This window comes from Epinephelus lanceolatus, chromosome 1, assembly GCF_041903045.1.
Source record: "Epinephelus lanceolatus isolate andai-2023 chromosome 1, ASM4190304v1, whole genome shotgun sequence".
Classification (NCBI taxonomy): domain Eukaryota; kingdom Metazoa; phylum Chordata; class Actinopteri; order Perciformes; family Serranidae; genus Epinephelus; species Epinephelus lanceolatus.
This window is the reverse complement of record NC_135734.1, coordinates 6,451,266-6,473,108: the sequence shown is the minus strand read 5'-3', so window position 1 is coordinate 6,473,108 and position 21,843 is coordinate 6,451,266.

The window sequence follows — 21,843 nt, the reverse complement described above, 5'->3', positions numbered from 1 at the left end:
TGGTAACAAAAATACAGAGCAGCATGATTAATGTGCATAAGCACTTAGAGGAAACACCGGGATCAGCTGCAGCCAGTGACCATGCAGTGTTGCATGTCTGTCAAGGAAAAGGAAACAGTTTTGGAAATTCAACCTCATTGGCTTCATACTGCTGCTACACCTTTTCTCTGCTGCCTTTTAGAGGTTCAAATTCTCTTTACCTCAGACTAAAATAACTCTTTTGTTGCACTTTATTCATTCAGCCTGACACTGTGTTCAAGTTAGCAGATTTCTTGTCTTGAGGAGAAGTTATCTTGTTCTTGTTCTTATTGTTGTCGTCTGAAGCCTCAAGTTTGGCCTCATGGCCATCACCATCCTGGATCTTTGGAGCCAGAGGTGACCATATTTGTGTGAGAGGGTAGAGCTGTGGAGAAGTGAGGGCTGGATCTGACTCATTGACTGTGGTGACACCCTGCAGACAGCCTGCCAGTCAAAGTAGCCCCGTCCTTAACTAGCGTAACTTTAAACAAAATAAAAAATTCAATTAAAGAAATGTAAACAGGTGAGTTACATAACAATTTCACCTCCCATTCAGTTGTCATGAATGTTGAAATTAGCTAAAGAGACCAAAACAGTTTTTGTACCAGGCTGTAAACATGTTTATTTCTGCTGTAAAGTTGGACATTTTAAAATGGGGGTCTATAGGGGTTGACTCAGTCTTGGAGCCAGCCTCAAGTGGCCATTAGAGGAACTGCAGTTTTTGGCACTTCAGCATTGGCTTCATTTTTCAGCCCCAGAGGTTGCCGCTTGGTGTTAGCCTAACCAATCAGTAAAAGAAAAGAAAGTGAAGTATACATTCCAGCAGCAGCAACATGCCACTTCAGTGTGTTAGACGGCATGCTGGCATAGTGAAAGCAAATGAGGTGTGATGGGCATGACATGTAACACAACAGTGTCAACCTCTATTGTGACATATAGCATATACGTCGGCAGCACTTTATAAACAATAACAATAGCATTAACATGACGATAACAGTCATATTCCATCCCTGTTGGTGGCTGATCTTGTCCTCTGCTTGGAGGGTAAGGATCTCCTGGACCTCATTGTTTTACAATTTGTGGACATAATTGGCCTTCTTTGAGTTAGCCACTAACTGCTATCAGCTGCTTTTAAAATCTCCCGTGGTGGGTCACACACATAGCTTGTTGTCAAAACGTCACAGCTGTCCCATCCATCCTGCCAACTGTCCATTTTACACAGACGTGGATTCAGTGCTGTCACCACCGCCAATGAAAAGACAACTCTGCCCCCCGGTTCCATTATTGTACCTTGTTCACAGAATGGCAATGTGGCATAATGGCATGAAATTCCTGCCTTGAAGAGGCAGTGTAAAAGGGGCTCTTGTCAAATAAATTTATGAAGTATAAATACATGAATCTGTCAATAATTACTTTCATAGCTTTGTACTGAATGGATAAAGGTATGTTTATACGTGGTGCTTTAGGCCCTACATGCTCATGTAGGCCCAGTTTAATATGCAAGTCAATTTTATATATATGTTATGGGGGTCCCTCTTCTGTCACTCTTTTAACTGAGGAGTCCTTGGCCTGAACAATGTCAGGCTGTTCTCACAAACTGTTTGAATATTTTCCTATGAAAACTAATGCAACCAAATTCGTACGAATCCCACGTATTTTCCCCAGGACTTCTCCCTGGAGTTGTGTGTTCAGAACCATGTGAACTTTGAGTCATTTTAAGGTACATGCTATACATGCTATATTTCTTTTCCTAAACCTAACCTCAGTAACATTACATAACTGTACAGTGTATGGGGAACTAACATTTTTTTCAACCTGGGCCCCATTTTCCAATCTACTTTTGTCTGAATGAGTGATAGGATGTACAATATTTGACATTTCTCCAGTACGAAGCTAGGGCTGACCTGCCTGCAGCCCGTGAGCGTGTGCTATAATAAATAATAGGGCACTCAGACAGTGTCAAACAATGTCAAAATACGTCCACTAAAAGTGCATTTTTTTCACACAGATAGGCTCGGATTGTTAGTATAATTATCCGACAACATAACGGGAAAGGAGATATGAACGTCTGTGTTTACCTTTAGCTGGATTCGGTCATGTTCCTCTGCCTGTTGCTGCTCCCTCTCTCTCCTCGTCCGCTCTTCAGTTTCAATGAGTTCTGCATCCGTGTACGTCCATGTAGCCTACTCCGTGTTCAAATAAATACAGGCGATCATCAACTTTTGTTTTTAGTGCGTCACACCCGTCAGCAGCACCAAGAGTCGGGCATCAGTTTGTAGCTTCATGTCACTGGCTACCATTGAGAATGAATTGTCGCCTGTTGCTGTGTGAACACAGCATTATAATGAGAAAGTAAAAAGTCTCACAACTCTCAGAACACACAGAAAAGGTGTGACCAAAAATGATGAGCAAAGCCTGAAGTGTTCAAGGTGTAGAACCAAAAGTGTTTTATTTGATAACCCCATCTAATTGGTTCATGTGGTCCAGAATTCTGCCGTTATGGTGCCACTGTGTCCTGTCATATCGTGTCGTGTCGTGTCGTGTGTGTGTGTGTGTGTGTGTGTGTGTGTGTGTGTGTGTGTTTAATTTTTTCAACTTCATTGTCCTCCAAGAGCCAGGTCAACCATTATGAAATATGGGCATGAAATATGGGGGGCAAAATCACTGTATAACTATGCAAAATTATATACTTCATTACAATCCAATTAATCATATTCCCACATGTATTTTGTATTTTGTTTTTTCTGTTGGCCGAAAAATTGCCCTCCAGTGAATGATTAAAGAAATTTAAAATCAAACACTGGCCTGAAGAAATTACAGCAAGGTATTATTACATCATAAGATCAAATCATGACTGAAAAATACTACTTTAATCAAATATTGGTCAAATTGTGTGCAGAACTGAAACAGTGTGAAGAGTATATGGCATGGACTGCACCATTTCCAATACCTGCAGAGGGTTGAGGTATCAGATGGCACATTGACATGTGTTTTAATAATAAAAAATACACTTATTTATCATATAAATGCATATATATTGTATTGTCAGTGATATAAGTCAGCAGATAGACTGTTGTACTTAATCCAAATTAGACATAGACCTTTTCATGGGCCAATCTTGGCCTTGGGCTGGGGTCATCTGTACCATTTGCCAAGTAAATTTGACCAACCATTTTATCATACCCTTAACAGTTTTCAAGAAATGCTGCAAGTTAGTTTATTTGAAGAAGAGCAGGTGAAATATATTTCTTTTTGTAAGTATACACAGGCTGGGAGTTCTCTTCATTGTCTCCATGTTCAAACAGGGACATCTCTCATTTGGAAATATCCAAGGTCTTCAGGTTGATGGTGTCAGTCCAGGATCCATACACCAGGTTTACAGCATCAACTATCTTGACAGAGAACTCATAGTGCCTGTCAGGTATCAGGTCACTGACATGTTGGTCGAACGGCACGTTACATTAAACTGTTTATGTTCAGCAACGGTTGGGTTAATGCCCTTTATGTGCCCCCTTAAGTACAACCTCTTTAAAATTGAAAAAAAATGAATACCTCATTGTACTAGAGGCAATGTGAAGCAACAGAGCAACTTTGTGTGCGTTTTCAAATTTCACATTAGAATAAATCAATCAAATCAATAAATCCTGATGTTTAAATTGATCCAGTTAACAGCACCAGTTAATACAGCATATGCTCCAAAACCCTCCATAACCTACTGCATTATCACATGGTAAAACTCTACACATAGTGAAGCCAGCAGCAAACACACAACGCAAAGATGGAGAGTCTGTGCAGCAGGTAAAGAACCCTGCTCCACGCCGCCTATGTGATGTGTTGCATCCATGTCCCATGTGTTTTGGATTGTTACACATATCAAACAGCTCAGGATAGAAAACACCAGGGGCCTCATTTATAAAGCTTGCTTACGCACAAAACGGGACTTGAAAGTGGTGTACGCCACTTCCCACGCAAAGGTTGTGATTTATAAAAATAAACTTGGCGGGAGAATGTGCACACCTGTAAGCAAACTCTGAGTCATGCGTGCGCACATTTTGGAGACACTGGGAAGTGGCGACGCAGACGGCGAGGTGGAGAAGTGGAGTCAGATTTTTATTGATGTCTCACACAAATTTAATGTCACGCTATATCCACCTTAGATACACGTTATCATTGAAATTAAATCCAGCAGCCTTATTTTGCGCTTGGAGTGAGTGATAATTGTTTCATAAAAAAGTTGTGAAATCCAACTCAAATCCTGAATTGAAATTCTTTCTAAATACGTATTTAATCCGCACTGCCTGTAACGTCTCATTGTCCACTCTGTGAGCGCAGGAGGGGGAGAGGACGGCACGACTGCATGGAATATATTTATTTATTTAGCTAAATATTTCCAGTGCGTTTATCATGTCTCGAAATACAGCCATTAAGCACAACCGTTACACTCATTTCATCAGCCCTACTTAGACATGTGCTGTTCATGACAAAACCGGCATGAAGAAACGTGTTCGCCTATTACACTTTCATCTTTGAATTGTATTTCAAATTACACGTTGTATTTTGGGACAGGGATACCACTGGTTCATGCTGTAATTCAGGCCGGGAGTCTGATCAGACTAATGGCCATGAACATATAAATACTGCAGTAACCCTCGTGCATAATTGCACAAGATGGCACTGGCACATACTCCTTTTTGCCTCCACCTTTAATAAATGTGATTCTTTATGTCGCACATCAATGTCAAACATCCTCAAATTTTGGTAAAGGACTAGAAATATTTGGTCTACCTTTAGATCAGACCACTTTTTTCTTTGGTTCTGTCACTGTCCGTGCAATCCCACAGACACAGCTGACAGCATCAGCAGCGTTGATGTGTTGCCACTTTTTTTCGCTTTCTTTTATTAGTGATCCTGCTGCTGTGGCCACCAAATAAAATCTTTCTTCAGTCCTTAAAGGGTCTCAAGCTCAGTCTCGGAGAAATTCCGTTTTTTGGTTCGTTTCTCACACCTGTCGCCGTGACTCAGAACGAGAGAACACTCGCATGCCGGCTTATTTATATGCAGATCGCATTCATGAGGTGATTTGCATGACCATTTATGGTTGAACTAGGGTGTGTAGAGGGCGGAATATGAGGCGGATCTGGGTGCGCACAACTCCAGGAGGTCTGTGATTTATAAAGAGAACATTGCGTGCAAGTGTGCGTGTGCACGGTTTTATAAATCAGATTATTTTTTGGTGCACACCATTTTCAGCTTTTGGGCACACGTCAACTTTTAGTATGAATCCTAAGCACTCTTTTATAAATGAGGCCCCAGGACCTTTCTGAAATGTGCCTAGAGATTTTCAACTTCTTAGCACCCAGAGCAGCTGCACAAAAAAGTTGCAGCGCTCTGAAAAACAATGCTGGGTATGGTGTTTATTCTCTAGGTGGCTGCATGTGGCCACACATACTCTTTCCTCACAGGGAACAATTGGAAAATGACAGGCCTTCAGACTCATCAAATCTGGAAGCAAAGAAATTAAACTATACACAGAAAGACAGGTACACACCAAACACCATACAGAAGTAGAACTGGCATACAAACATAAAATACAGTTCTCCACATTGGTAGCAGTGCATACATTTGTCAAAGTGACGTGTAGAAAGCTGAGCTGGTCTCTCCCCAAACGAGAGACTGCATGCCACCCCCGAGAACACTTAAGCCATCGGGAACACAAACATGTCACTGCCCTCTACTACAGGTAGGGGGAGCATACACTATGCAAAGTGGGTCACAGTCAATGTACACAAACCATATTAACTGGCCGGCCTGGTTAACAGTTCTAAGGTGCTTAGTTTATAGCAGTTGGAACGAATTGACGGTCTGAGGCGGAGAAAACAAAAAGTGCTATATACTCAGTCACTGTCCACACTGTCCACAGTCCCACTTGTAAAGCATTAGCACCATTAGCATAGTCAGACATTTACCTCTGGCTTACCTAGCAGAGTAAGCCACTCTATGTAGCTGCAGTAATGCTTCTTGTAACAAAGTCCTTAGCCTCGTCCGGATCCGAGAAGCTATGTTGTTTCCTGTCAGCAGTTGTGATCCACAGGACTGCAGGGTACCACAGTGCATATTTAATTCTCTCACAGTCTGTAAGCATATTCTTTACCCCTTTGAAGGCTGCTCACTGCTTTGAAACAGCTTGTGTGTAATCAGGAAAGATCCTCATCTTGTCTCCCTGTGGTGTTGTTAGCTCTTTAGCTGCTGCTGCCTTACGGAAAATAGCCACTTCCTCTTGGTAATAGTGACATCTCACCATGAAGGCCCAGGGTGGCTGGTCATCCTGGGGTGGCTCACGTAGGGTCCGATGGGATCGGTTGAGTACTGGGTTCTTGTCCAAGCCCAAGCGTCTGCTGAGGTAGCTTTCTCATGAAGTCTATTGAGTTTTTCCCTGCCTCAAGATCACCTCTTCTAAATAAAATCTTTCTTCAGTCCTTAAAGGGTCTCAAGCTCAGTCTCGGAGAAATTCCGTTTTTTGGTTCGTTTCTCACACCTGTCGCCGTGACTCAGAACGAGAGAACACTCGCATGCCGGCTTATTTATATGCAGATCGCATTCATGAGGTGATTTGCATGACCATTTATGGTTGAACTAGGGTGTGTAGAGGGCGGAATATGAGGCGGATCTGGGTGCGCACAACTCCAGGAGGTCTGTGATTTATAAAGAGAACATTGCGTGCAAGTGTGCGTGTGCACGGTTTTATAAATCAGATTATTTTTTGGTGCACACCATTTTCAGCTTTTGGGCACACGTCAACTTTTAGTATGAATCCTAAGCACTCTTTTATAAATGAGGCCCCAGGACCTTTCTGAAATGTGCCTAGAGATTTTCAACTTCTTAGCACCCAGAGCAGCTGCACAAAAAAGTTGCAGCGCTCTGAAAAACAATGCTGGGTATGGTGTTTATTCTCTAGGTGGCTGCATGTGGCCACACATACTCTTTCCTCACAGGGAACAATTGGAAAATGACAGGCCTTCAGACTCATCAAATCTGGAAGCAAAGAAATTAAACTATACACAGAAAGACAGGTACACACCAAACACCATACAGAAGTAGAACTGGCATACAAACATAAAATACAGTTCTCCACATTGGTAGCAGTGCATACATTTGTCAAAGTGACGTGTAGAAAGCTGAGCTGGTCTCTCCCCAAACGAGAGACTGCATGCCACCCCCGAGAACACTTAAGCCATCGGGAACACAAACATGTCACTGCCCTCTACTACAGGTAGGGGGAGCATACACTATGCAAAGTGGGTCACAGTCAATGTACACAAACCATATTAACTGGCCGGCCTGGTTAACAGTTCTAAGGTGCTTAGTTTATAGCAGTTGGAACGAATTGACGGTCTGAGGCGGAGAAAACAAAAAGTGCTATATACTCAGTCACTGTCCACACTGTCCACAGTCCCACTTGTAAAGCATTAGCACCATTAGCATAGTCAGACATTTACCTCTGGCTTACCTAGCAGAGTAAGCCACTCTATGTAGCTGCAGTAATGCTTCTTGTAACAAAGTCCTTAGCCTCGTCCGGATCCGAGAAGCTATGTTGTTTCCTGTCAGCAGTTGTGATCCACAGGACTGCAGGGTACCACAGTGCATATTTAATTCTCTCACAGTCTGTAAGCATATTCTTTACCCCTTTGAAGGCTGCTCACTGCTTTGAAACAGCTTGTGTGTAATCAGGAAAGATCCTCATCTTGTCTCCCTGTGGTGTTGTTAGCTCTTTAGCTGCTGCTGCCTTACGGAAAATAGCCACTTCCTCTTGGTAATAGTGACATCTCACCATGAAGGCCCAGGGTGGCTGGTCATCCTGGGGTGGCTCACGTAGGGTCCGATGGGATCGGTTGAGTACTGGGTTCTTGTCCAAGCCCAAGCGTCTGCTGAGGTAGCTTTCTCATGAAGTCTATTGAGTTTTTCCCTGCCTCAAGATCACCTCTCCTAGACCTAGCCTCCAGGTCTTCATTCTTGTCAGAAAGGGTCTTTACATCCTTCTTTAGCCACTGCATGTCACACTAAAGGGGTGATCACACAGAAATGAGATGCTAGAGACACGGACGCTTCAAAGACGCTTGAAACGCTGGAAGCGCTTATTCAATGCGCACTAGCTACTGGCGTCTGACGCTCAAAAAGTTGAAAATATTTTAACTTTTCAGCGTCTACGCGCACCTAAAAACGCACATCTAAAAAGAAGCGTCTACAAAAACGTGGTCTAAAAAGATGCCAGAAAAACATGCATCTAAAAAGACGCTTGAACGCCGGTCAGACACGGCATATCATAGGAAAACAATGGTTTTACTGGCGTCGCGTTTCTGGCGTTTCATCTCGATGTGATCGCTCCCTAAAGGTTGGTAATAACGTCTCAATGGGTGCTAGCATTAGTGTGCAGGCCCTCCACCCAGTCCTCCAGGGTCTTAGTTCGACTGCTAACCTGGTCAAATGCGGATTTCAGATCGTCTCTCAGCTGGCTTATTTCACATCATAGTTCTTAAGACTGTGTATCAGCATTGTCGTCAGTTTTCTTCAGTAAGTCTTCTCTGAGAGAGTAGATTGCCTGCTGAATGGTAGCATCATTGTGGCCAACTTCATCAGCAGCTAGCTGCTTCGCGTGGTCAGCACCATCTTTTTTAGCCAAGCCAGTAACTTTAGCTTTCGAGTCTGGAGCAGCATTACTCTTTCTGCTGGGAAGACGCCATATTTCGGGTGCATCCTCACATTGCTCTGCTCCTCTTCCATGTGTTGTTGATTCAGTATTAGGCTAAAAATATTGTTTGTGGGATCGATGAAAAGCTCTGGCAGCCCTGCACTGAAATGATCAACTTCTTCTGCATATTTATTACAGACTGATTACGGAAGACACGGAAGATGTCCATTAGCTGTGATTGGTTGTTCCTTGTCACATGACATGCAGTGCAAGCACTGGGTTTCAAAAGTTGAACTCTGCTTATCTCAGGGCTCAGCAGTCGTGCCCTGAAAAATTGGTGCTTGGGAACACATGCGTGCTGCGGCAGTGTCACTCTGGCATATGAGTGCACCTGCCATGCATCTACATTGAAAACAATGAATATGAGGCTGCAAAAAATGTGCCATGTGTATGGCCCCTAAAGGCACAAGAAGTTAAAGACGTGGCATGTGTATGGCTGCTTAGAGTGCAGAATGTGTACGTTCAGCTACTAAAAACACACTGTACACCTTTTGGAAATTCAAAAAAGGACAAGGTGTTGAAGTTGGTGTAAACATGCTGCTGTAAGTCCAGTTTGATCAATGAATTAATGAGCCTGTGGCTTGTCAGATGCCAGAGCACAGCGCAGTGATGTGCCCCTAAAGCAGACCATGTGGACAGTTAAGTGTAAAATGTCAATTTTCAACAATCACAGATTGCTTCACCTTAAAAACTGCAGCTTCCATGGCACATCCATTTCCCTTTGCTCACCAAAGCTCAACATTATGTAGCCCAATAATATATGATACCAAATCAATAATAATACATAAGTATATAATTTGTAATCAACATTGTTGTTTACTAATCTCGATGGAGTCGTCACTCAGTGTGGTGCAGAGCAGCTGTAGGATTTGGTTGCGGAGGTCTGGGAGGGAGTCCGTCAGAGTGCTGACCTGCGTGGCTTCACACTCATCTGAGCTTGTATTGGTCATCAGGACTTTATCCATGGTAACTGTAACATATATTCACATCAACTCATGTACAGTGTGTGGGTTATAGGCAACCACACAGGTAAGTGAAACAACCATGTGTGTATTTTTGGCTCTGCATTTAATCTGCACATACTGTATATCCATAGGGCATTTTCTAAACTAACCATGAAGAATAAACGACAGATTGTTCTGGGACTATTGTGTGTTTTACTGTGGTGGAAAACTCTATTTATCAATACTGTCATAAAGTACCTCCTGTGGAACTGTTGAAAAATAAATGCAGTAATAAAATTAACACACCCATGGTTGTTGGCTCATATTTTTGCCTTCTTTCTTCTTTAAGGGGAAAAAACCAAATGCCGTGGGATGTTTATGCTCCAAAAGTTTATTTTCCACAAGTATGAGCAGCAACCAACATGAATCACTTCCTTTTCAGGTTCCAGCAACAAGATATTTCAGAAATGAAACAAAGACAGTGTTTACAGTAAGACCTTAAGACGTACATAAAGTGAAACTGAAATTGAGAAAAATGAACACATCACCTTTGCACTGTTGTCATGAATAAAAGAAATACTTTTTACTGACCTGTTATATTTTTATATCACATTATTTGATAAGTTAATGATAAAGGAAAGAAGGTGTGATTCGTCTTCTGTGATATAGCATATCCAAGGACATTACTTGTTCTATCTTTAATGTTGACCAGTGAAGGGTAATAAAAAATCCAACCAATAAAATCATCTTAGATTATCAGTGTCTGCAGTCCAGCTGCATACTGTAATAACTCCAAAGTCCAAACTCATGCCTACACCTACCAGCCAATCAGTAAGCTGTAAACACACCTATCCACATCTATCAACTATAGCACAGGTTCCCAACCTTGGGGTCCCAACCCCACTAATGGTCACCAAACCTTCACAGTGGTTCACAAGCCCCTCTTGATTTTAAGGAGTGTTCAAGGGGTGTCCCTCCCAAAACTTTAAAAATGAATATATAAAAATGAATTAAGCAGGCCTATATCTCAGCATTTCATTCATTTCTGTGAGGAAAATTACACGAAATTGGCATTTTTGTTTAGATTATGATTCAAAATAATAATTTCACATATATATATTCAATTATGAAGTCCTGATATAGTTTTAAATCCACATTGACTCTGACCTGTGTTCAGTGTCTCTGCGCAAAGTAGCCTTACGTCAAAAGCGGCTCCTGCAGAGCTGAGAGGACAGAGACCGGCCCGCCAAACTACCTTCACCAGACTAACTGACAGCAGACATTAACTGAGTTAATAGTTTTCATGTCGCACAAGGAAATAAACAGTGTGTGTATTTATTGATTCACTGATGTTTTTTTCCAGCCCACTGTAGTGAATGAAGGGAATCTGTTGCTCGCAGACAGAATGGGTGCTGATCAAGTAATGAGTATAAGGTTAATAAATCAAAAACACATATACAGCGAGATATTTCTGTGATTTTAAACAGCTGTCTGGGCAGATTAAGTTTTATAAAATGTAGGGGAAATACCTCTTTGAGAATATTTGCATTCGTAATAAAATTTTGGAGCACTACCCTCCTAATGAGGGAAGCGACTAATCAAATGAATAACTCCGTAAGTCACTTATTAATTCGTCAGCACGCTTATCAATAATGAATCAATCTCAATATCTGGGTTATGAATTCTCTATACAGTGATCTCAGCTCCTGTCCAAAGATATATACACAGACAACGACTTGGCGATAAATGAAGATTTATTTAAGCTAAATATGTAACAACTGAATAAATGAATAGCAAATGATAATTATATGACACAACACAAAATCAACAGTATATAAATGGAATGAAATGAGAGGTAACGCTTGTGTGAGTTATTTAGTTTGGCGATAGTCGATGTTAAGATATATATATATATGTATATATATATATAAATATATATTGGGAATGCAGGGATACGAAAAACCATTCACCTAATGAAACCTAAATTAAAATCAGGATAATTAACTAAGCCTCCTGCTCGACCTCACTCTTCACCGCACAGCAGCTCACTCAAGTTATGGAAGTTCTTTGCTCCTCTTGGGGCCCCTGACTGTCACTTCGCAGCTCCCGGACTTTCCAGCAGAATGAAGCCAGCTGTCACACAGCAGTATGGGAGCGGATGAGTCTGCAATGTCCCGTGGGTGCCCCAGGTTGGTTGTCTTATGCTGCAGAAAGCCTAGGGCTTGGCACGAGAACCACTGTGGCAAGTGGCTGGCAGATATGCCGATATGTGATTATACTAGGCTATACTGTATTTGTGTACCATAGAGGATCAGCAACGCAACAAAAGTAGGCTACTGGTTGAGATACAAGTGTCATAGAGAGAAGAGAATGAAACACCATAACCTCCTGTTATTAACTCTGGGGTCCGGGTTGTGTGGGGAGCTTCCGTGGTGCTGAACGGCTCCCGGCGGGCGTATTTTTGCCTTGATGGTGCGCCGCGACCGGCTCTGGGTCAGCTGGGAAAGGCTTGAGGCGGAGCAGGCTCACGGCTTATGTGTTTGCCACTGTCTTTTTCATTTTAACCCACACCATGATCTTTTCCTAGCCCTAACCAAGTGGTTTTTGTGCCTAAACCTAACCAGACCTTAACCACAGGGCATCATGATGATTTCGGAACAACGGGACTTCGGAACAATGGGTTTAATATGGTCGGAACAATGGAATGTCGGACCAATGGGCTGTCGGAAAAATGGGCAGACCCCGGTTGGCAGATGCTAGTCTACTTCGTTCTGATTACTCGCTTATAATAATGGTGAAAACAATATCGTTGGCCGTTCAATATTGTTGTCAAAGTTCTTATCAACGCGCAAAAATGTTGAAAACACTGGAGATAAAAGAAAGCTGGATCAGCAAAATTTAAAAGTTTAAAATAACTTTGATCATGAGCACAAAAGAGTTATGCAGAAGCAAGTAGATAAAGTAAAAACTACGCAAACATAAAAGCAAGAGACTAAAAATGAAGAAGAGCGCAACACGAGAGTATACAAAGAGCGGAAATTACAAAAGGACGGAAAATACAAGAAGCAAGAGAGTAGCAAGAGTAACAAGAGGAATGAAACAAGAGGTATCACAAGAGGGTGAGCCGCACCGAGCGCACTCGTATTTATCTGGCCAAAGTGGGCGGATTTGATAAGGCGGCCTCTCTGTCTAGTTGAAAAATAGTGTCATCTCATGTTATTTTGGATGAAACTTAATGCCTTTCTTATACAAGGTTGTATACTTTGATATGTTACGTGCGATAGACACAGTCTCTTCCCATTATGGTCAAAATGATTCTTAACATCCAATTAAAAATACAAATTAACATTAAATCAAAATACATTATTATGTCGCGGTATCAGCTAGGCTAATTCAAATACACACACCCTAGACTAGTGGCAATACATAATGAAAAACAAAATGAAGAAGCACATATTCATGCAAACAAGTTGATTAATAATACCCAATTATATCTTAATTCGAACTATAAAGTTGACTTCCTTACGGGAACTCTTCTTAACTCTGCCACAAGATGGCAGTATGAATACATTTCCATATTTTTAACAACTATGTTGGTCTAGCAATCGCTGCAAAAAAATACCACAGTCAAGCTAACGCCAACCACGTTAGTTTACTTGAACCAAGAAGCTATCTAACTTTAGCTTTACCTCACTAATGTTTTAATAATTGACAGTCACTCACCAAGGCTGTGTAAATGACATCAGTAGAATCAACATTAATAAGATACTCAATTAACCCTAATAAAAATTACACCATTTGTTATTAGTGCCTAACATTGTAGTTAGCCTACATGATTTTCTAAAATGAACAGGGTTAGCCTGATACAGCTAGCTAACAAGCTAATGCCAGATAATTAAACAAAACAAAAACAAAACTGATCAAATCTCTACAGGATACTTAATTTTTAACTTATACAACAATAATTAAGCCTACCTTTTTTCCTTAGTTTGGCTTATCCTTCTTGTTATGTTAGTTTAGTAACTCTGTTTATAGTTAAATTGTTAATCTGCACGGTTAAGGTTTATGCCGTGGTTACAGAATGACAGCAGCAGCCTGCATCACCTTCAGGTTCTGTCAAAGTCAAGAGTGCACTAGTAAGCCATACTGCAGCCAGCTTCCATTTTTTTGTGCGACACTTCCGGTCCAGCACTCTTACCACTGTGTAAATGGGAATCGCCTTGTTGTTTACCTTGCTGAGTTTAGCTATATATATATATGTATATATCACAATTTTCACGTCACTATATCACCGTTTAGACTAATCTGATGTTTGTAAAGTCTATAAACACAATGACTGAACAAACATTAGTATTTTCTCTGTGTGTAATTAATAACATGGTTATCGTAGATTAGCTGGGCTAACTGTTAGCTGTTAGCCGTTAGCCGTTAGCCGTGTCTGTAATAACTCACTAAACTCAAAGTGGCCCGTGAAAAAAAATATTTTCTCCAGCGGATGTCTTAGTTACAACATGATTGAGCTAATTGGAGTAGTTTCATGTCGTATCCGACAACGGGAGGCTTTTAACGGATGACGATCCTGATGTTAGCTTTGCTGCTAGTGTTAACGTTAGCTGTCCCTGTCAGCTGCAGCCACTGATGCTTTCTAGACATCGTGATTTCCCAAACTGAATAAATACCACACAGAGCAACACAAAACTGCTTTGCTAGCTCAATCATGTTGTAACGGCTGGATGGTTGATGCGTACATGCTGATTCAGGTGCTATCAGAGCCGATCTGCGCATCACTATGGCTTAACGATCAACTCAGTCAATTAACAACCCGTCCTGTGTTAGGAGTGTATGTCGCTGACAGAAAGAAAGAAAGAAAAGGGGAAAAAAGATAGAAAAGCAGTGTACACCTCACATATTTATTTCTCACAGGTGCGCACACGTTTGGCTGGCATGCAGAAGCACCGTCTGTGTGTCGAGGGTGCGAGCCGCAGCTGATTCGGTTCTGCAGGTTCTCTGCTGGTACACTGGAGACGGGGATCAAGCAGTTTGTTTCACTCGGGATAGATTGTGCTTTTTTGGTTCATAGTTTATGATTGACGTGCGATTTATTCGCGTTTAGAGGGAATAAATTTCCCTTATAACGGAAACGTGGGCACAGTTATCTATACAAAATACACAGACTAACTAACTAACTAACTGATTGACTAACATAAACAACTGAAAATTGAAAAAAAAAATAGCTTGCACTGTTAGCTCCGGTAAGGGAAAGCATGAGGGAAAGCGGCTGACCAGAAGTCACGCACAAAAAACGGAAGTTGATCACTATTTACTTCCGTGTTTGAAAATAAGGTGGATACACGTTCTACTTTTGCTCTTTAATGATTGTAACGCTAAATGAAGACCTAGTTTGAGGACCACTAATCAAGAGTATACAGCGCATGTAGGTTACACAATGGTTAGGCCTGTCTGTTGCAAGGTTGATCATTTTCTATATTAGCAAAGCCTTTTAGCATTGTCCCAACCACCCAAACTGACACAATAAAAACAACCTAGTTCCAAAGGTGAAAACATGAGATTAACACATTTGTCTTATTTTGTTGCAGTAACGTTAGTACATATAGTCATATTTCCAACAAAGTTTTGCACAATATTTTAGCTTTGACATTTTTTTGACCTTATGATGAAAACTACAAATGAACTGGAAATGACACTGGAATTTCCTCACCTCATGTGTTAAAGGGTCAACTTCCTGTTTGATGCTTACCTCAGCAACATACGTAATATCACATCACTGAGGGCATGGCATTTTGATTATGTAGTTTTACAGCTGGGGCTCGACAAAAAAAAGGTATTTTCACTAATAAATTTAGAAAATAAACCCTGTGTAGTTATTCTGTCAATATTCACCTTACATGTATGACCCAGTTTCCTTATTCACCCGACAGATACAGTCTTGTAACAAAACACAGGACTGACATGATGATCTTTTCTTCACAAATAGATGTTGCCTAATGACATGTATAACAGATGCCTCTCATAGAGGAAATTACAGGCCTATCAGACAACGCCCAATTAGAGTTCTGCAAAACCCAGTGGGACCCAACAGTATTCCGGTCTGGAAGTGTTGTGTCAGAGGTAATGCTGAGTCAACCTGTAGACATAGTTTGGGGTTTCAATTTGAGCAACATAGCAGTTATGGAGCATTTTCTGATTGTTGTCTGTAAAAGTGCCATGACAAGAATACAGGCTGAATCCTTATTCACTGCTGCCCTATGCTGCTGTTGGCTTTTCAAGCAGTATCAGGTGTATTCTGTTTTGCTGCTGTTGGAAAGTGTACTTGGCTGTTAGGGCTGCACGATATCAGGAAAACATGTGATAATGGTGTTGAATATTGCAATGACAATATGACCTGTGATACATAAACAAATACTGAAGTATACACTTTAAATGTCTTTCTGCTTTAGGTTGGTTTTGCCTTCCCACACTGACCCAAGATAACAAATAGCCTATGCACACTGAATAAAAAATTTAAATGCAGTGATGTTGATAGGTTTTCCAACAGGGGGTCATTTGAGTTGGTCCCTAATAAAATTTGTGTTTTTTGACAAATTGTAGTGTTAAAGTCATGTTTAAAGTTATATGGTTACAAATCACCCTTCACTGAGTCTTGCCCTTGAAAACAGAATGGCCAATCATGGCGTAGCATTGGCCAGCTCCGACAAGGGTCCGACAACAAAACAGCCATGCCCTTCGGCTTGAATCCTAATTACCAGAATCAAATACTAGATATTCACAAAGTTACAAAGGCACTTATCTGAAAAGTCATTAAGATAGCTTTCAAGAGGCACAAACAGTCACCAAGAAAAACATTCAGGTTAAAAACAGAGTAATAATAGTTTGGAGGCCGAGGACAGACCTGCTGTCAACTGGCCTGTTGGAAACCCAAGGATTGTGAACTGCAAACAGTGATCAAGGAGCCAATCAGCAGCCGACACTTCCCCAGACCAAACCCACAACTCCAGCCAGTTTAGGAGACTTTCTGTGCGTTCCAATACCTATAGCACCATACTATACAGTATGCCAGACAAAGATGTAGTATGTCCCAGTACATAGTATATGAAAAATGCAGTATGCTAAAAATAACAGGATATTCTACTACATCCGGTCATATTTGGCAGTATGCAAGCCAGCATGCTTTTTTGGCTATTCTGGCCCACAATCCTCTGAACAGTGGAAGATTTGTCACATGAAATGAACCGCCAGCAGATGACCGCTTGTTGACAGCTGATTGACAGCTCTCAGAAGCTGCAATGACGGCTGACAACAAATTCAAGTATGTGATGACCAGTCTAACAGTAACAGTAGGAAACAATAGGTCAGCTCCTTTAAATCAGGGCTAAAAACACTATTGTTTACTGAAGCGTACTCTTAGATTAATTACTTACCTGCTGTATTCTACTGTCCGTACTTTTTAACTACACACTGCTGATTTATGCCTTTTATTATTCTACTTCTTTTCTTATCCTGACTGTTCAATGTATTGAGCCTGTTTTTATTTTATGTTACTGTATTTTCTCAATTTCTATTTCCCTTTTTAATCGACTGTTTTTATTGTTTTAAATTGTGTCTTGTTGCTTTTAATGTCTCTGTAAAGCACCACCAGCAACAGGACATAACTGTGAAAATTACAATGACAGAGAAATGCATATGTAATTTTACTGTGGTTAATATAATATGTTAGAATCTACCTTGTATGTAAAAAGAAAAAGTATGTGATTTGGAACACACCCAAAGATCAATCAATCAATCAATTTTATTTATAAAGCCCAATATCACAAATCACAATTTGCCTCACAGGGCTTTACAGCATACAACATCCCTCTGTCCTTAGGACCCTCACAGCGGATAAGGAAAAACTCCCCAAAAAACCCTTTAACGGGGAAAAAACCGGTAGAAACCTCAGGAAGAGCAACTGAGGAGGGATCCCTCTTCCAGGACGGACAGACGTGCAATAGATGTCGTACAGAACAGATCAACATAATAAATTAACAGTAATCCGTATGACACAATGAGACAGAGAGAGACAGGACAGACGGTAATGACAGTAGCTTACAACAACGTTAATGAAAGTAATAATATTATAATTATAATTCTGGCTGTTGTGGTACAATATGTTGAAAGTATATATTAATATCTGATAGTGTACATATGTGACAATAATCATACGGACTATACAGAGCATTTTCACACAAAACTCAGTCATAGGCAGGACACAGAAATACCAGGACACATATCAAAATATGGCCAGAGCCATCACACTATATTGGGCATGTTGATATTGTGATGAAGGGAAATTTTTGATATATTGTGCAGCCATACTGGCTGTTATGTCTTAAAGTAATGAGCAAAAATGTGAATTTTTTTCAGCAGGTATACAGAGTATAACCACCTCTTTTTCTAACCATTTACAGTCTACCCACCTATCAGTCAAAAAGCCACAGGAATTTATAGTAGTATACCCTATTCCTCCTTTGTAACCTACTCATCTACCTAGTACACCCATCTCTTCAACTACCACTACACCACTGACTGCAACTTCAAGTTGGCTGATCAAAGAATAAAATAGCATTCCCTTCCCTGACTGCCATATCCGGCATTGCTGTCCTGGCCACAGCTGCTTTATATCTCGTGTATTGAAACATTAAACAATAAATGTCACTGCTAACGGCTGATATGCACCTATAATCCCCCATCCTTGGAGCATCCACCTGTGGCCTCTGTTTATATATGATTCATCATCAGTGACTACTTTGGGTATCTGCATGTTTTTAACTTTAAATCCCACTTATCATAATGTATAATGGTACTGTGCGGATGGCGACATCCTTCACTTTGATTCTGAATCTTATTTGAGTGCACACCTTGAATGATTACAGATGCCATGTATTGATTTGGGATATAAAACAATGCTGCACAAAAATAAAACCAGTATTAACAAATCATTTATAAAGTTTCCATAACCAGCAGTTGCATGATCTGAATGAACAAGTTTTCCAACACGGAGACTAACATTAGACAACGACTGAACCTAGATTTTTTTAGATACGATGCTGTAGCTCCAAATAACTGGCAGAAACTTTAATGGGGATTTGTCTCCACCTAGTGCTAAATCACATTTACTCACAACACACCGGTGAGAAACTTCCCTGCCCTTACAGTACTTGATGTGCTTCAGCCAAATTCAGCCAAAGTGAAACATTTACAACTATGTCTGAATTTAACAGCAAACAATGATAAAGAGCCATTTAAAAGACGAGGTCAGATACAGAGTATGATACGAGAAATTTAAATGAGGAACTGACTTGCCTGCTGTGAATAATTTCATACATGACTGCTTGATTTTAGACTTGAAAGCAAAAGCTTGGCATGTTGTGTAGGCAAAATCCCAGAGTGATAAAAAAAAGAAAAAAAGAAAAAGAAATGAGATTGAGGCAGACCAGACCTGCACAGCCACACCTTAGGACAGGCGGACAGGTCATCACATCTACATCCATCATCATTTTGATTCAGACTGAAATATCTCAACAACTTTTGTATGGATTGCCATGAATGGTTTTGATAAGATATTCATGTTCCCCAGAGGATGAACCATAATGACTTCTGACTTTTCATCTAGCACCAGGTCAAAATTATAATTGCTCCAGTACTTTGGTTTCTGACCCAAAAATATACCTGCAAAATGAACGACTCGTTTCCATCAGCCTGAGCTTTACCATGTTTAGTGCTAATTAGCAAACGGGGTGCTCCTCTCATGTAGATAAATTCAGTGTCATCATGTGTAGTGTTAAGGCCTAGACACATCAGACAGACTTCAGAGCCAGTGGCGACAAAAGCCCCCTGCTGCATCACCTCACTTCGCTGTGTCTTGGCCAAAAAGTTGCACATGAACACACTATAAAGACTTCAACTGATGGCCAACCAGCAGGTATGTTCTGCACCTGCATGAGAGGAAATAGCTCACACCAGCAGATGGCGGTCGTCTACAATACTCATTCAAAAAGGGAAACCAGAAGACTGTCTTGAAACTAGTTAGCAAGTTAACACATTACCAATGCACTCCAGAGTTGAAAGAACAGAGCATATTTAGTGTGAGCCAGTGAATAATAATACAAACTATCACAAAACATTTCTGCCAAAGAAAAACTCCTAGCTTCTGTAACAAGTTTGTTTCAGTCTCACTTCCTCGTGGGTTTAGCTCTTTCTTTAATTTCCTTACTTCTGTTTCTCTTCTCATTCATTGAGCTAAACTGCCAATCAGAGTGATTTCAGTCATTGATGGACCTGCAGTTGCTGGTGCTGATTCAACATACTGAATTGGCAAAAAAAAAAAAAAAACATCTAGCAAGGTTATTTTATTAGCATATTTAGCACTACAAATGGGTAAGTACATGAAACATGTGCCTGTAAAGTCTCGGATGTCTACGGTGGCCGAGAGAGGTCTCAACACACGCGAACTTATGTTTTTTGTTGAATACCGTGACCATTCGCTCGCGACTCGCACAAAAAAATCGGCGTCTCCTCTGTTTTCGAGCTTCCTCGCGAAAGCAGCGCGACTCGAGCAGCGCATAGAACGGATGTGGTGTGAATGCTCTAACCTGTTAACATGCTTGCCGAAATGAAAACGCGAGTAAACAGTGACCGCTCGCGATTGCTACCGGTGTTACACTGAAATCTGTGACCGTCGGAATTTGTGACCGCAGGCGGCGATGTTGCACATTGTCTGCGTGTGTGTGGCCATCAACAATGGCAATGGAAAGTAGATAGATGTTGTAAATTACTTTTATTATAACAACGTTTTGTGTGATAATGTATGCACTGTTTAATAAATGAGTAAACATCGACACAGTTGCTCTGTTATTGCCTCAATATTTGGACAGATGTATTTTCATTTCAAACTTCAACTGTAAAGAGCTAGATGCACAGCCATCAGAATATGTGACCTCACTGAATCTGCATAATAATGAGTTTAAACCTCAAAATAACTGTTTTCAATCCTTCTGTCATCCTCTCACATTAATATGGACACATATATTTGTATTTGGGATCATCACAGAGATAGAAACACAGAGGACACATATTCTGATGGCTGTACAGCGGTCACAGATTTCGGTGCAACACCTGAACGCATCGCTTGCAGCCATGGAGAAAAGGAGGAGTGCGGTGCTCCACGCATCTGTTCTGTGGGATTCTTTAAGTATAATTAAAGCTTATTTAGGAGATAATTATAAGTAGCCTATTAGCGCATGGCTGTTTAAAGGAAAAGCGTGGAAAATAAAGTGAGGAGAAGAGAGGACATTTAGCAACTGCAGCTGAGCACAGGCCTACTTTGTAGTTTGGAGGGTAGATTTGTTGGTGTAATATTTTATTTATTCAGAGAACAGCGTTTTTTAGTTTTGTGTAAAGCTTTGTCAATTGTGATGGTCATTTACTTTATAGACAACTAAAGTGTACACAATGTGTAACTGTTTTGTTGTTGCCTGTTATAAATAAATGATAAATGTACAAAATGAGTGTATTTGTGTACCAGCTGCTAGGTGTATAGTATAGATCATCAGATAATCAGGCCCCTCATATGTGAGGTAGACATTTCCCCTGCACATTACTGTGCACAAATGTTCTGTGTGTACTTAGGCCTCAAGAAACCCTCTAGTGCTGGCAGATAGAAACCTCCCAGCAAAATTGTGTGCACTTTGTGTGCACACAATTTTTCATTTATTTATTTTCATCAGCATGTCGCGTGCACAAAAAAAAAAGTGAGGGGAGGCTGTTTTTTCCACTTGAGCACCTGCTCTACAAAAGTAATTATGCTTCTCCTGTTTTTCTCCTTTTGCTCCTCCCATTTTTCCATGTAACTACTGCCTCTGCATACTTTCAGCTAGAGAAACCATTCAAATGTCAAAACCTTACGCTCTTTGAGGTTTAATTTATGCTTGTGTATAACTTTTTTTCAGAGTTTTATGCCTTTAAAGTGCAAAGCATTTCTTTTTACAGCCTTGTAGTTCATTTCTAGGTCCACCTTTTACAGACTAACAGTTCACCTCCCAGCTTAGTGCAGTGTAATGCATTTATGCTTTACATTTC